The following is a 17096-nucleotide window of genomic DNA, read 5'->3' as shown; positions in this document are numbered from 1 at the left end:
TCCCATCAAAAATGTTCCAAACAGTCCGGTTAATTCATTTCTTTCAGGACTACAGACACACACTCAAACACTCACTCCCTCATTCTGGCCATGTAAGCATTTGCTTATAGAAGCAAAAGCAGAGACTGCTCAGTAAAACACTGGTCCCTTCAGCCGAATGCACATAAAGCCCCAATGAGCATAACCAACAATACCCTTCACACAATATTACTCAAAACCCCCACCCCCAACACACACAATCTCCTCTCACACACAAAACAGCCATTATGAAGAGAAACCATCAACTAAAGGCTGCTTGTAGGCATCTAACTGCATTTCCTTCCAATCACTGTGAAGCGACTGCAAAGAGGCTGCTTCAGCAACCCCGGGAAGTGGATACGCCACTCCCAGGTTTTCTTCCCCAACTTGGACTCAGAGTCCTGACGCAGCCCCGAAGGAAACAAACCAGGCTCTGCCTGCGGCTAGAGCAAACAGGAGCCCCGTGCACCCCAGAAGCAAAGACTGGACTATGTACTACTTCACCCCCCGGCCAGTTGTCCTTCTCTTCATTCACCCTGATTACTGAACCCTCCTCCCCCTCTGCCAGCCAGGTCCATTCACCCTGACTTTACCCACGTGAGGGGCAGGCAGGAAGGTTTGAGGTGGGTGTGCAGAAGCATTGCTTAACCCTCAAACTATAGCTTCACCTTATTTCAGAACTGAGAGGGGTGGACATAAACCCTTCTCTGCTATCACAACCTCCAATGACCATGTCCCTCTTCGTAAACACGGGAAATGTCTGGAGCGGCCCCCGGACAGAGAAAGAAAGATACCCAACCCGTTCCGACAGAACGGAGTGGGAACGGAGGTAGCATAAGAAATGGGCACTAGAGGTGGTGGGGCGCCAGACCAGCGGGTGTCTTCACTTCTCTCCAAAAAGTTTTTGAACTCCCCTGCAAATTAAACGCGTGTCGCTGCCAAGCAGGGGCCCTGCCATGCAGGTCTGTCCCAATACCCTCCAGTTACGAGGCTTTTTTTTTTTTCCCTCCAGGGAAGGCCTGGATTTGAATGGGACTCTAGTGCCCGGGGAGTTGTTTCATCTGAACGAGGTGACACGCCCACCCGCTGCCCCCGACCCGCCCGCGCCGCCGTGCCCGGGTGGGCAAGGTGAGAGGCGGGGCTCCGGGAAACATCACCTGGAGGCGGCCAGGGGCGGACTTTCCCAGAGGAGCCCGACTCCGAGGAGGCGACACAAACGAATTAATTGCTTCCATCAACGCCGCGTTTCAATCCACCCCAAGCACTCCCTCTCCGAGTACTCAGCCCGCCGGGATCTTCAGAAAAGAGGTTCACCAGAAACTCTTTTTTTCTCCTTCCCACCGGGACAGCGTCCGGTTCCCGCGCTCCTCCTCCCCCACCTGCTCGCCCGGTCGCTCCCCTGCCCCCACCCGGTCTCAGCGGCCAGTATGCCGTGCCCAGGGACCCCTCACCTGGGCCGGCGGTGGTAGGCTGCCTGCAACGCCCCCGCAGCGCACTTGAACTGAGCCCCCGGAGGCGCACAGCCCGGGCGGACGCGGCCCCCCAACTGCGGGGGCAGTTCGCCCTCTGCCCCCGGGCAAGGACACGGGGTCCTTGTCCCAGAGCCCGGACGACCGGCTTTCCTCGCCCCACTGTGTGGGGCACGGGGCCCCCAGCCGCGCTCCGCGCCTCCCTCCAGCTGTCACCACTCACCTGCTCTTCAGAGGTTGACTTTTGAGTTCGTAATAGGTTTTGGGCTCTTCGTGAAACTCCTCCCCGACTTCGAAATCCGGCACGATCCCCGATTCCGACTGCATGGCTCCCGCTTCCCGTCCTTCCACTGCTCAAAAGTGAGAACAGAGCCTGGGGCGGAGGGAAGGTGGCGGGGCCTGGGTCCCCCGAGCGGTGTGCCCCCGCGCAGTGCCCAGCTCAGCCCGCTTGCCCGCGCGCGGCCACCCGCCCCCGCGCGGCGAGTTTACACTCGCACCCGGGAGGGAGGGGCGGGCGGCCGCGCGCAGCCTGGGATCTGTAGTTCGGTCCGGACGGGGCGTTCCCGGCTTTCCAGGGGAGCCGCTCCCGTGAAAACTACAACTCCCAGAAGGCCAGGCGGGGGCAGAGGCAACGTGGTGGACACCGCTATTGCAACTCCTGTTTGGATTCATTGTCAATGTCAGCAGCTCCTCTCCCTCCTCTCTCCTCTCTTGCTTCAAGGATACGGACGTGGCTATTTAATATTAATAAGAATGGCCTCAGCCTTGCTCTCCCACCGTCAGCCCTACTCCCTGTGCAGATATTTGCGAGGGCACGCCAAATACTTTAAAAAAAAAATTTTTTTTTTTTAATCGTGAAGGGTTTTGGCACTAGAAAGTTTTTGCCTTCAAGCCTGCCTTAAAATAAAAGGACCTAACTATCTATCAGCCTGTATGCTTTTCAGCGCCGCGGTGACATATTACCTTGTCCTCGGATTGGAATAGAGTGGAGGAATCTGCCTTCACTTTATAATTAAAACATTATCGTAAAAATTATTCTTGTGCGTTCCTTTTCTGTAACTCGGTCTGAGCTTTTACAATACTATCCATCCAGCTGAGTGGCTCTGCTCCCTTTATCCAATTAGCCACTTTTAATCTAAAGCAGCACTTGAAAGGTCCGGTTAATTTAAAAGGCACCAAGTTAACAAAACAGAGTCGTCACTGTCTGCTTTTAATTTCTCACTTGTCTGGGAGTTCAAACAAGATTGTCCTAACAATTCAGGAGTGAACTTGGGGGTGCGTAAACTGTATGAGTGTCATCCTCCCGCCTGAGCTTTCCATCACTCATTTAGGTAACAGAATAAAAAGCTCAGTTATGGCTCATGTTTACTTCCAGACCTTCCCTCTGATTACTTCCAGTAGAATGTGTTCTTTCTTCTAAAAAATGTCTTAAGGCATCAGGGAGGCAGTAGAGAGTTAGAGGGTGGTATTTAAAGTTATGAGACTCAGAGGTGAAATCCTGAAATCCTGTCTAAAGCACTGTGTAATCTTGGGCACGTCATTGATTCCTAGAAGCCTCAATTTCTTCATCTGTAAGAGAGGAGATTAGCAAACCTGTTTTAGAAGATGTTGCAAGGTCAAATGCAAGGGAAGGTGATTTGTAATCTTTAAAAATGATGCTTCCTGGTCATTCTTTTATTTTTCTTTAAGGTAAATATCTTAAAAATAAATAATATCTTAAACATATTCCATTCAGACTAACATTTCATCTGTGAGTTTTCCTTCCAGAAGTATTAAACTAAATGATCATACTAGGATAAAATTCTAAGAAGTTTGGATTAATGATTGGGCATCTCCCAGAAATCCATTGACCCCTTAAAGGCTATCAAGAAGTTCATGTTAGAACTGCACTGTGTAACATCTTTAGAACTGAAATGGAATAGCCCATTATGGCACTCACATCAAATAGTGACCTACTAGACCAAAGGGACCAAACGTGAAGGGGAAAAAACTATCAAGAAAACCAAGAGCCCTGAACTTATCACCAGACAAGTGCACCTTCCAGAGGGATCTGTAGGCTACAGAGCTCTGAGCGGAGGTTGCCCTGAGGCACATACAGCTGCTATTTTTCCCCTGCACCTTTTCTTCTGGTCTCATCCTACTCTGAGTTGGGGAAAACTCCTCTTCCCTCACATGTGACACATTTGTCATTTAGAGCGCCATCTACCACCCAGTGAGAGTGGGTATGTGATTTAATCCTGACCAATGAATGACCCCTTTTCCTTAGCCACAGTGATTCCTTTAGGGATGGACACAGGACAGTAACAGGATTAAAAGTTCTCCTTTGAACCTTTCTACAGGGCAACAGGGAAAGACTGTCTGTTTTGTGGAAGCTTGGTGTTCAAAAATAGACAACCTAAAGCTAATTACTTATGGCCACATTGGAAAGCTGACCAAAAATGACACAGTGAGATAAGATCAACAATCAGAGAAGCAGATATCCTTAGAATTTCCAGAGCTATGAATCCAAAACTCTTTTCTTTTTGCTGAAACTATTATGCTTTAGGTTTTTGTCAGTTGCAACCAAAAGACCTTTGAGTAATCACCCTAAACGCTTTTCACTCCTTTAAATAGATGGCCCATCTCGAGGGATGGCCATACCATTAATCCACATGATAAAAAGTTGGCCCCCTGGTAGATGGCCCTGTAATCCCTCTTTATGAATGAATTAAACCCTAGGAGTAGATACCTTTTCTTTAAAAAGGTGATGAAAGTCAATATCTTCATACATTTCAACCAGAGATTGGGTCTCTTCAGAGTACAAAAGCAAAAGAAGTACAGAAGATTATTATTGTCACACTTATCTACATTTATGTAATATTTTACTCTTGCTCATGCTTGTCACACGCACCTCTCATTTAAGCTTATAAAAATCCAACAGCAAGGATAAATGTGAAAGGGTCCTCACTCGAAGACACATTGTACATGCGCTGGTCATAAACAGAGCATAGTGTTAAGTAACCAGACTACAAGAATGTATTTGACTTCCTCTCTGCCCTCAAGGGACTCATACTCCAGGAGTTGAGTCAAGGCTTGTAACCCAGTGAGAAACCACACAGAAGGCAGCAAGTACTAAGCAGTTGATAGTTGATATATGATTTGGACTTTCATATCCATTTATCTCAACAACTATTTATGGAGCACCTACTCTGTGTCAGCCACATTATGTGCTAGATACGGAGAAAAATAGCAGTTCTGAGCCATACATGATCTCTGCACTCAGGACCTAGTCCTTGCCTTTTTAAGAATAGAAGTGAAAATGCTTTGATAGATAAATAAATAGATAGGTAAGTGCTACATGTGTCTGAGAAAGGAGCCACCACCGAGGGCAGAGGTGGAGATAAAGTGAAGAACTCTTGGAGGAGATGTGACTAAGCTAGATATTAAAAATAAATAAAGTGAAGAAAAATAAAGAAGAGAAAAATATAGGACATAAAACATGAAAACTGAATCTAATCAAGCCCCTAGATCTAACCACCAATTTAGGGGAGAAAAGGAGAGAGAGGAACATGTGAGGTTGCACTCAGACAAACCAAGAAATTGAGAAATTCTACAAGACATTGGGAAATACTTCAAAAAATAAATAGCATGAAATAAAGAGGAAGGAGGAACTGCTATAGATTTTTAAAGAAGTAAGAGACATACATAAGATCTATGTGAATTATATTTAATTTTGAAAACAAATTGGGAAAACAGACATATCATATCACCCACCCATACATTGTGTACATATTATGTGGAGTCTGATTGAAGAAACCAATTGTCAAAATTCATTTTGGAGAACACTAGAAGTGTAGGAACATGGACTGGAATTGGATGATATTAAAAAATTATTGTTGGGGTGCCTGGGTGGCTCAGTCTGTCGGGTGTCCGACTTCAGCTCAGGTCATGATCTCACAGGTCGTGAGTTTGAGCCCCACGTCAGGCTCTATGCTGACAGCTCAGAGCCTGAAGCCTCCTTCGGATTCTGTGTCTCCCTCTTTCTTTGCCCCTCGCTGGCTGGTGCTCTGTCTCTCTGTCTTTCCTTTCTCTCTCTCTCTCTCTCGCTCTCTCTCTCTCTCCTCTCAAAAACAAATAAACATAAAAAAGATTTTCTTAATTATTTTTAACTTTATTAGGTGTGATAGTGACATCGTGCTTATCTTATTTTCGAAGTTCCTATCTGATAGTCAGACATACATATAAGGTATTTATGGGTGAGATGATATGATGTCTGGGAATTGCCATAAAATACTCCATACAATACTGTCCCCCCATAAAGTGGGAAAAGGAGAGCGGAAATGTGAATAAGATGGTAAAACTGGGTAATGTGCTTTGGAAGTTTACTATACCACTCTCTGTACCTTTGCGTACATTTTAACATCTCCATGTTAAAAAATAAACAGAAAAAAAAGGGAACTGTCAGAATGATTTTTTAAATGGTATACCATTGCTGATAAAGTTAGATTTAAAAAACATGTCTTTGAAAAGGAGAAACGGGACATGAGGAAGATGTGGAAGCAAAGCTGCTCAAGGTATGTTTGGAGGAAACATCCAAGAGCAACAGGAGATGGTTGATTTCAGCAGAAAGCAATTCACTGAAAGTAGACTGAGTAGCCCCAGACCTTCTGGAAGGGCTGCAGGACTTGGCACAGAAGTTGTGCAACCAGGAACAACTCCAAAATCTATGCCACAGAACTGGGCTAGTGAAGCCACCACCACCGATAACACTGTGTCACGAAACATCACGGCTTGTGCCTTTGACACTGAACATGGCACACTGTCAAGATGCTGCCTCTGGGAAGTGGATATAGCCACAACTGCCCATCACCAGAAAAGATTAGGCTGAGTCCCAGCTGCTTCACCTAGGTGTTGTCCTGTCCAAGGTCAAGGCTTGATGCAATTGGCAGACCTAGGTTTTGTGCCCAAACTCTGACCTCTGACTGCAAGGATGCTAGCTACCTAAAGCCATTCCCTACCCTGTTTCTCTCTCACTACTTTAGAGACTTAAGGTAAAAACAACAATAACAACAACAACAAACAAACAAAGAAAACCCACCATTTTGCAGTCTCCCTAGGAGCAAAAAATTCGGTTATGTAGACAGAAACACATAAAGCTACCCCCCTTTTCAACTTGTGTTTCTCTTATTTGAAGCATATTTTAATAAGCACAGGATTGAACACTAATGAGGCTGTCAATTTACATAATTTTTGTTTATTTTTTAGAGAGACAGAGAGAGAGAGAGAGAGCACGGGAGAGAGGCAGAGAGACCAAGAGAGAGAATCTTCAGCAGACTCCAGGCTCAGTGTGGAGCTGACGCTCCATCCCACGAGGTTGGGATGATGACCTGAGCCCAAATCAAGAGTCAGACGCTCAATCAACTGAACCACTCAGGCTCAGTTACTTCAAAAGAAGAACCCAGTTCAATTACTTCAAAAAGAAGGTAAAAAAGGCCCAGAACAATATAAACGACAGAAAAATGCTAAGGAAAAGGATAATAGAGGAGAAGGGAATGAGGCATTCAACAGGAAAGTCTTCACCACTACCCCTCCAGTATATGTCCTTCCTACATCTGCCAAGGCAGTAGACTATGTGCCCAGACATGGGCGTGGTCCGAGAAAAACAATCTAAGCTATACAAAGCTCAGATGTGAAACATATCAAGAGGGAAGATAATTAATTTTCAAGGCATAAAACTGCTTCATGGCTTTGCAGGGTTAATGTTTGGATAGTGGATTTCTTTGAGAATCTGAAAGCTGTACTCTTTCTTACCAGAAAAGAGAGCATGCTCAAATACCATTGCAACTTCAGAGGTGCCACAGACCACCTTGTGGTCATTTATTGCTCCTCAGGAGTCTCTGGATCCTGGTCTTCTAAATATATTGTTTTTATGAGTACTGTCTACCATGGTTTTCCAGAGCCACTGGACAGGGGCCCAGGGAGAGGGAAGGGTGATATGCTGTGTAGACCAGGAGAGGAAAGTGGTGTGCTCTTCTCAAAGGGTTGTCTATGATCCATGTCCATCAGAATCGCTTGAGGTGCCATTACAATGCAGATATCCAAGCCCAGCAGCAGAACGACTAAATCAGGATATTGAAGGGGTAGAGATTGAGAACCTACATTTTTACCAAGTTTCTCTGCACTGTAAGCGTGGAGCCCAGGGTGGGGGCAGGGATAGGTGGAGTGTGCTCCAGGAGGGGCTCAAACTCATAACCATTAGATCACGATCTGAGCTGAAATCAAGAGCCAGTCACATAACCGACTGAGCAACCCACATGCCCCAGGAAAAGTTGGGATTTCTAGTCAAGAAGAAGAACATAGGTGGGGTAGACATAGAACATAGGTGGGGTAGACATAATACCATAGGTGGGTATTAAAGGAGTAGCATAATTCTTTTATATATATATATATATATATATATATATATATATATAAATTATTGTCTAATTGGTTTCCATACAACACCCAGTGCTCATCCCAAGAGGTGCCCTCCTCAATGCCCATCACCCACTTTCCCCTCTCCCCCACCCCCCATCAACCCTCAGTTTGTTCTCAGTATTTAAGAGTCTCTTATGGTTAGGCATAGCATAATTCTTTGCTAAACTGACCCAACAGGATTCTTCCTGAGGCAGGCAAGGGGAGGGATGGGAGATAAGGAAGGTGATCAGATATGGAGGATGGGGATGATGGCCAAACCATCTTGACAGGATTGTTGCTAAAATTGGTCAATGTAAATGCAAGCCCAAAAGTCAAGGTCTATTTGAGAAGAAGATTCAGATGAGGGTGGCTAAAATTTGATCGAGGAGAGACTCAAACCAAAAAAGTGCCTTTTGTAGCTAATAGACCCTAAAGACAAGCCAATGGCACCAAGTAGCTCTCACCTCACAAATACAACAGCAATGGTGGAAGAGTGATTTGACCCTGGTATGAACTTGGTGACTCCAAACCCAATACAGAACAATCATTAAAGGTCATGCTGTACATTCTCGTTCCAAGGTATCCGAAGTCACAGGAATTAGAGTAAGCAGTACAATACAAAATGTTCCAAAAGATGGAATACATACTCCAGAAAGGGCATTCCTGCTTTTTTTGTCTTCCTCTAAACAGCTACCAAAGTAGCCAAATGTTACTGGCTTCTATGTAAAATATTTTAAAGTTATCTTCTAATTTTTTTTAATGTTTATTTATTTTTGAGACAAAGAGAGAGAGAGAGCATGAGCGGGGAAGGGTCAGAGAGAGAGGGAGACACAGAATCTGAAACAGGTTCTAGGGTCTGAGCTGTCAGCACAGAGCCCGACGCGGGGCTCGAACTCACGGACCACGAGATCATGACCTGAGCTGAAGTCGGACGGTTAACCAACTGACCCACTCATGTGCCCCTAAAGTTATCTTCTTATTGGATAAATAAAAAGATTTATTATTTAAAACTTACAAAATGCAGATAAATACAAGAAAAACATTTTTGAATACCCATAATACCACTCTCCAGCGATACCCATACCTAAGTATATGTCACTCAATATTCAATATATTCATTATATAGATATATATGTATGTACAGTCTCAGTAAATATTCGAAAGGTAATACTGAATATACCACTTCTTGGTCACACCTTTCCTTTTCATGTATCATGAATAGCTTTCCTTGTCTACAACCTCATTTTAATGTTTCTAAAATACATTTGCCATTTTCTAAATTTATTACATTTATTTTTCTAATGTCTGCAGTGTTGAACCTTTTGACTATTTTCAATTGTTTACTATTAGAGATAAAGAGCATTTCACTTCTTTCTCAGTAGCTAAATCTTTACTCCCGTTCACACCAATTGCCTGGAGATTGAATTGCTACACCAAAAAGCACAGGTTTTTGAACTTTTGCCAAGAGAGATCTTTCTAGAACACAAACCTCATCTTGTCTTTTCCCTATTTTAAGCCATTTTAGGATCCCCACTGCAACAGATATGTAGACCAGGCTCTTTAATATTAGATACCCAGCTCTCCAGACCCTGGATTCTCCCAAGCCCTTTTCCTCCTCTCAAATCACTCTCTAACTTCCATATTAAGTAGCTTCACCAACCCCAAACTGTTCGGAGTTCCTGGAATAGGTCAGACTGTTTCTCTGTCCAGAGTGCCTTTCTCTTTCTCTTTTGCCCCAAACACATCTTTAACCTTAAGATACAGTTCAGATGTTACTTTCATCAGGAAGTATTGCTGTACCCTACCAACCCTCACCAGGCCCCCATATTGATTTAGAAGCCCCATCCCTAAGTTCCCCAAATACACTATTTGCAATATACCACATTATATTTCTTTAACTTTTTATACAAATCCCCCCCCTCCAACCCTACTACCCCACTATCATCACCAACAGGTACACAGACCCAACACACCCCTGCCCTTGCCCAAACTGTGAGCCCCCTGAGGGCTGGGACCATGCCCACAATAGATACTCCATAACTGTTGAATAAACAAATGGATTAGCCATCAAGTAAAAGAAAATATGTTTTCTAGCAAATTTACACTGTTCCTTTTTATAATGATAGCAAAGATAATACAAATTAAAATGGAATTTTTAACTTAAGTTTTCCACAGTGTCCATTTGTACATCAGGAAATACTGATTGAACGAAATAACTTTCCATCACTAGGACTCTCTCCCAGTCTAAATTGATTTATCACAGTAGAATTTAGCCTATGTCCCAGAGGCATTGCTGATAAGGAGGCTGAGATTCCTTCATTAGAACAACAAGCAGACACGTTCAGACTTGCTAACGGGTGATTTGGAGAAATATCATGCCAGAAAATAACTGAATGAATCCTATTTAGCACTTGTTAAAGAAACTAAAAAGAGAAACTGAAATAAACCACGATGTATGCACATTTCCCGTCATGAAGTTTACAAGATAAACCTCAAGGGTTTTGATGTTCCCATCCACATTAACCCAAAAAGTTGTCAGAAAGTTTGACAAAACAAGGACTCGTTTGTTAGGTTACAGAAGGAAATACATTCATTTCCGCCCCCCGCCCCCCCCCCCCAAATCCAGTAGGGGTAAGAGTTCAGCAGTACTGCTGTGGAATTGATTTGCAAAAGTAAGATGCTAAAATATCAAGCCCCAGGGGGCAAAAGTCAAGTACTTGGAAAAACAGAAAACTTCCAGCTTGCCTCAAGGCAAGTGAAGAAGGGAATATCCCCAGCGACTTACCTTTTAGAGATGAATTAGAGTGGACATCAGGGGACAGTTACAAAACAGTAAAAGAATTAATACTTGTAAGACACATAGACCATTAGCCAGGGCTTGCCACATAATGTGCTCCATACAAGATTTTTGCAAAATAAATAAATAAATAGAATAAATTAATCTTTAATTCTTTATTCACTTAGGAAACATCTGTTTCTTTTCATTTTTTTCTCTCATTTAAAAAAAAAATTTTTTGAAAGATAGAGTGCAAGCAGGAGAGGGACAGAGAGAAGGGGAGACCGAATTCTAAGCAGACTCCACACTGTCAACTCAAAGCCCAACACAGGGCTTGAACCCACAAACCTTGAGATCATGACTTAAGCCAAAATCAAGAGTCAGGCACTTAACTGACTGAGCCACCCAGGAACCCCACTCTCTCATTTTTTTTTAATTCAAGTATAGTTTATAGTACTTACTCCGTGCCAGTCGCATACTGGGACCGACTACTTGACTGATCCAGCTAAGGGTTTCCAAAGTTTGTTCAATCTAGGCAAAAAATAGAATTAAAATGTATACCAATGGTCTGACCTTCTTTTCTGCATCAGAAAGGCACAGTGGCTGGATTCAAACCCTACATCTACCACTTATTGCCTGGTCGGTAGGATGCCTAAATCACCCTCATTCTCAGTTTCCTAATTTACAAAAAAGGGGATAATCAAAAATAAGCTAGTTATTGTGGGGATTAAGCAAGGAAATCTGTATGAAGCATTTGCTTTTTATTTTCTGGAACACATGAGAACTGTTGGCTAATTGTAAGTGTTAATTGTTGCTATTGTTTTTTCCTTTTTTGGCCAGACTTTCAATTAGCCTTCAGGAATCCTATGTTTGAGACCTAAAAGACAAAAGAACACTTTTTGTTTCTCAAGTCCATTCTCTTTTGGTTTACTGTTTCTAAAGAGTATTTTCTTGTAATCATGAAACTTATTACTCTTTGGAAAAGTACATAAAACATAAATGTATTCTTTCACAATTGATCCTTACCCTCTCACAAATATTTCCCCTCAAAAGATGACCACTTTTATGGTGATCATTGCCCTTTTTCTTCTATAATTTTAACACATAAGCATGCCTCCCTAAGCAATATAGGGTTTTTCTGCCTATTTTTGAACTTCAGATAAATGAAATTATGGTCACCAGCTTCCAAGATGGCCCCCAATGATACAGGTCTCTTAATGGTCTCTTCCTATATTGAATCAGGGCTGGTCTAGTGTGACTAACTTCTAAGGCTGTCACAAAAGTTAACTGTGATTTTCTCCCAGTTTTCTCAGATTGTTCACTCTGAGGGGAGCATGAGGAGATTCAAGTGGTCCTTTGAAGAGGCCCTTGTGGACAGGAACTGAGGCCTCCCACCAGTGGCTACCGCCAACTTGCCAGCCTTGTGATTGAACCACCTTAGAAGTGGATCCTCAGCCCGAGTCCAGCCTTCCGATGCCTGCACCCCAAAAAAAGCATTCGACTGCAATCTCAACTTCAAGAGCAACCCAGAGGCAGAATTGCTCCAAGCCACTCCCAAATATCTGACACACAGAAAGCATATGCAATAATAAGTGATTTCTGTTGTATTAAACCCAGAAGATTTGGAGTAATTTGTTACACAACGGGAGATAATCAGAGATGACGCTGTACACATTCTTTTGTATCTTGATTCTTTGACTCAACATTTTTCAAAGATTCATCCATGACACTGTGTGGGGTTTGTTTGTTTTCATTATCATATAGAATTCTTCTTTCCACTGTCACAAAAGTCATCTGACAATCCTGAATGACAAACTTACTATCCCTCATCGTGCCCCAAGCAGCCCCTGGACTTCTCTGCTTCTCAAATAAAAATGAGAAAAGAGGATGAGGTAGATACAGGCCCTCTCACCCGGGATGTATTTTCCTCTGACTGGCAATTAAACAAAAGCAAACATTTTGGCCGCTGCAGACTCAGGAGGTCATGTTTCCTTAACATTGAAGCTGTGTGGCCAAGCAGGAGTCCTGAGCACCTCCAATTAACAGGAAGCAGGACAGTTCAGTTGTTTGCCCTCTGCCACTGTTTCAGTAGGACCCACAGATTAACTAAGAAATGTGGGCGGCAAGGCAGGCACCTAATGAAAAATTAAGAGTAAGATTCCATTTCTAGAAATCTATGGGGCAAAACTACTCTCACAAAGGTTACACAGATGTATATACAAGAGTTTTCACTGCATTTTATTTATTTTTGAGAGAGAGAGAGAGAGAGAGAGAGACAGAGCACAAGTGGGGGAGGGGCCGAGAGAGGGGGAGACACAGAATCCGAAGCAGGCTCCAGGCTCCAAGCTGTCAGCACAGAGCCTGATGCGGGGCTTGAACCCACGAACCGTGAGGTCATGACCTGAGCCAAAGTCAGTTGCTTAACTGACTGAGCCACCCAGGCGCCCCTGGAGTTCTCTTTTTTAGTGGGCTCTTGTTCTGGTTTTGGTATCAGGGTAATGCTGGCTTCATAGAATGAATTTGGAAGTTTTCCATCATTTTTTATATTTTGGAATAGCTTAAGAAGATGACTGTTTTAACTGTTTTAACTGTTTGGTAGAGTTCACCTGTGAAGTCATCTGGTCCTAGACTTTTGATTGTTGAGAGTTTTTTGATTTCTGACTCAATTTGCTTGCTGGCTGTTGTTCTGTTCATGTTTCTATTTCTGTTTCAGGTTATGTAACTTCTATGTTTCTAGGAATTTATCTATTTCTTGTAAATTGTCCAAAGTTTTGACTTACAAGTTTTCATAATATTATCTTATGGTTGTTTGTATTTCTGAGGTGTTGGTTACGATTTCTCCTCTCTCATTTGTCATTTTATTTGAGTCCATTCTGTTTTTTTCCCTCTGATACAAGCATTGCTACCCCAGCTTTCTTTTGACATTCATTTGCGTGACGTTTCTCCACATCCTCTCGTTTTCATTCTGTAGGTGTCTTGAGGTCTAAAATGGGTCACTTGTAGACAGCATATAAATCTGTTTTGTTTTTTCATCCATTTTTACACCCTATGTCTTTTTATTGGAGCATTCATTCCATTTCCATTCAAAGTAATTATTGATTTGTATGTATGTATTGCCATTTTATTCCCTGTTTTGTTGTGTTTTTTCCTGATTTTCTCGATCCTTTCTTGTCTTTCTCCTTTCATGTTTTCCTGATTTACTTTAGTGATATATTTTCTTTCTACTTATTCTCTGAATATTTATGGGTGGTTTTTGATATATGGTGACCATTAAGTTTTTACATAATTTCTTTGCTTTTAGCCGTTTGTATTCAGTTGATGGTCATTTACCTTTGAACCCATTATTTTCTCCTCCCTACTATGTTTTGGTACGTTATTATATTTTATATCCATTTTTGTGAGTTCCTCGACTGATTTTTTACAGAAATGTTCATTTTCACTGGATTTGTGTTTTCTCCCTCCCTTTTGTCACTTTTGGTCTCTCTGTTCCACTCAGAGTCCCTCTTAGTATTTCTTGCTGGACTGATTTAGTGGTACAAACTCTTTTAGTTTTTGTTGGGGAGATTCCATGTCTCCTTCTGTTCTGAATGATAGCCTTTCAGGATAGTGTATTCTTGGCTGCTGATTTTTCCATTCAGCACTTTGAATATGTCATGTCACTTCCCTCTGGCTTGCCAAGATTCTGTTGACAAATATGTAGCTGTCCTTGGTGGCTGGGGGCTATGCACCAGGGCAATCAGGGGCTCAAGGCTGTGCACAGAGTGCATCAGTGGCTGGAGACATGTGGCTGGGTGAGACCGGTGAGGGTAGCCAGGGGTGCATAGTTGGGTGCAGTGCAGATGTGCACAGTGTGCAATGGCAGCTTTGCCTGCAGCTGGCCACACAGGGTGCCCGTGTGGTTTGCACAAAGTTTGCCAAGGCCAGCAGGCTTGGAGTGGGTGAGCCCCCCAGAGAACGCTTGGGACTGGCACACAGCTAGCACGTTAGGTAGCGAGTGTCCTTGCAGGTCCACTCCCTGGTAGGTGCCTCTGTGCTTTATCTGGGGGGAGGGGGGGAGAAAAATGGTGCCTGTGAACTCCCTCATTGTTGGAAAAGTCCCCCAACCACTCAGAAGTCAGCATGAGCAGATCTGTCTCCTGTTGCCTTGGCATTGTGTACAATGCCATGTTTACATTGCCTCTCTACACAGGCAGGGACCTGGCTCTCACTCATCCTCTTGGATCACCCAGTGCTGGGTCAGCTGACCTCCAAAGCTCCAGGATCCAAACTCAAGGGAATTCAGCCCCTCTGGGTTTTAAAGCCAACTGTTTTGGGGATTAGTCTTGTTTGTGTGAGCTCCCTGGTGTGAGGGCTCACTTTCTCTGCCCTCTCTGCAGGCAGCCACCCTCCACCTTTCTGACCTTCCTAACCTTTCAGATACAGCTTCTATTTAGTGGTGGAGTTTGTTCTGCCACTCTCTGGATCCCTCTGTGGTTTATGGACTTGGATGTGGATGTTATGTAGTTGAAAACATGGGACAGGGTGAGCTCAGGGTCCTCCTACTCTGCTATTACTAATTTTTTTAAATGCCTCCATTTTTGGATTTTTGAGACATGGGCGGACAGACTCTTATCACCCATGCACTTCAGGATTAGAAAGGAACTTTCCCACATTTTCTCCTAGCATTTTATGTTTTGAAACTCTCTTTAATGAGGTATGATTTACATATAACAAATAGCCTCAAGTTAAAGGGTATAATTTGATGCAACTTGATCTCATGGGTACAGCACCATGAAGTCATATGGTTTCTCTCTAAACCTTAAGTCATGATCCCTTTGTGTCTAATGCCAATGTTGTTTTTGAAGTAAGGACTACATTTTTTTTTTTTTTAACATTTGCAGATATTTCCCAGGTGTCTGAATGCCTGCACTGGGGTACCTCCTTTTCTGATGGACTGGATTCCCGTAAGTACTGCAGTCGATCTACCTTTGGACTTTATCCTGTGTTGTGTCTTTCAGTCTGTTCACTTAATTTTGTTGCAGTACTTTAATGTTGAGGGATTCATAATTGGATTGATTTTCACTAAATGGTATGAGCTGCCGTTCCAATTATGACAGAAAGCACGGGCTTCCCGTGGTAGGTACTCACGAGCAAGGCTGATATCCTGGGCACTTGAGCTGAGAATGTCACTCTGTCTTTTTGCCAGCCTTCTTCCCTACCCTTGAGGCAAGAATCTCCTTTTGTTCACACAGAAGTGTAGGTGAAGTCAGCAGAGAAAGGTCCCTTCTCTTCTCTTCCCTTTGTCTCTCAAACTCCCTGTCGCTACCTTCTGCCCGTCCCTTTCTCTGACTCAGTCCCCCAGGTCCACTGCTCCAATCCAGCCATGATCAGGGCGTCCTCCAGCTGCTGGCTTCTGCTCTGGCCATCCCTCAGCGAGGAAACCGCAGGGGGATTATGTAGTTCACGGGTCTGATCAAGAAATCTCTGCTCCTCAGAGCCCTCCTACACATGGTGCTCTCTGGGGAGACCTGGCATCCCGGGCGAGGGTCTGACTTCATGTTGGTCTCCTCACTCCTCTCCCATAGTCACTGCTGGTCCCTCATCCTTCCCCATCATTAGAACTCCGCCATTTCCTAGGGGCAGATACCTGTCTATCTGACTCTGAGGCACCAGGGAGTCAGTGAATATTTCTAAAATAAATGAACATAAACGCCCCATAAATCTAGACACAGGAAGTTCCCACCACCCTGGAAAACTCCCTCAGGCTCTCTTGCACAAAGGGTGATGTTGCTACTATCCTCTGTCGCCGCCATTTCTGCCAGCTTGTTCCCTGTGTGTACAGGAACCCCACTGTGTGTACTCAATGGGGAGTGAGAGTGGATGGTCCTAGAAGCAGACGCTGACACAGAATGGTGAAAGGTGTATTAGGGGACAGTAGGAAGGACAAAGTGGAGGGACAGGACGGGCAGGGAAAGCATTCAGGCAGGTCTGACACCTTCTTAAAATCGATACATAATCACTGTCGTCTGTTACCGCGCACAGTCCTCTTGAAATTTCAAAATAGTTGTCCTATAAGGGAAAGAAATTTAGAGTTATTTCCGTCTTATCTTATGTTTTCCTGCATGCATTCTGTCCTCGGTAGTTTATCTGTGGCCTCAGATGAACACTTCAGTGGGTGGCTGCATCTGTGAGTCTATACGTAATGGAAAATGATTGTCTTCAGATCTAGATCTGTGAATGTACACATTCTCATAATGATCTTTTCTTTCTTTGTCTGGTAGAGCCCGAATTTGAATAGAAAAATGAGGGACCCTGTCTTATTGTTTAAAACGGCGATTCCCAATCCCTGGGCTGAGGTGTTAACAGTCTTAGTTTAACGAACTCCCGTGACCATCTTTTTTTGATGATCATTGTGTGGA

The 17096-nt window shown here is 43.7% G+C and overlaps 2 protein-coding genes and 1 long non-coding RNA gene across 8 annotated transcripts in view; 1 reads left to right on the top strand and 2 right to left on the bottom strand.

The window, feature by feature from the left end:
- The window catches only part of LOC109497044 (transport and Golgi organization protein 1 homolog), a 259754-nt gene extending 257760 nt beyond the window's left edge, over positions 1 to 1994 (bottom strand). For all 3 annotated transcript variants that reach the window (XM_045051392.1, XM_045051393.1, XM_045051394.1), the window contains exon 1: positions 1711 to 1994. The gene's annotated coding sequence lies outside the window, so the exon portion shown is untranslated. The remainder of the gene's footprint in view (positions 1 to 1710) is intronic.
- Positions 1 to 17096, top strand: part of LOC123383549 — a 202087-nt gene that overhangs the window by 138106 nt on the left and 46885 nt on the right. For both annotated transcript variants that reach the window (XR_006593379.1, XR_006593378.1), the window contains exon 2: positions 15579 to 15641. This is a non-coding gene — a long non-coding RNA (uncharacterized LOC123383549). The remainder of the gene's footprint in view (positions 1 to 15578; positions 15642 to 17096) is intronic.
- Positions 1 to 17096, bottom strand: part of LOC123383548 (transport and Golgi organization protein 1 homolog) — a 355976-nt gene that overhangs the window by 321202 nt on the left and 17678 nt on the right. The window lies entirely within an intron of this gene.

Source organism: Felis catus (assembly GCF_018350175.1).
Source record: "Felis catus isolate Fca126 chromosome A2 unlocalized genomic scaffold, F.catus_Fca126_mat1.0 chrA2_random_Un_scaffold_37, whole genome shotgun sequence".
NCBI classification, from domain to species: Eukaryota; Metazoa; Chordata; class Mammalia; order Carnivora; family Felidae; genus Felis; species Felis catus.
This window is presented reverse-complemented; position numbering and strand designations above follow the sequence as displayed.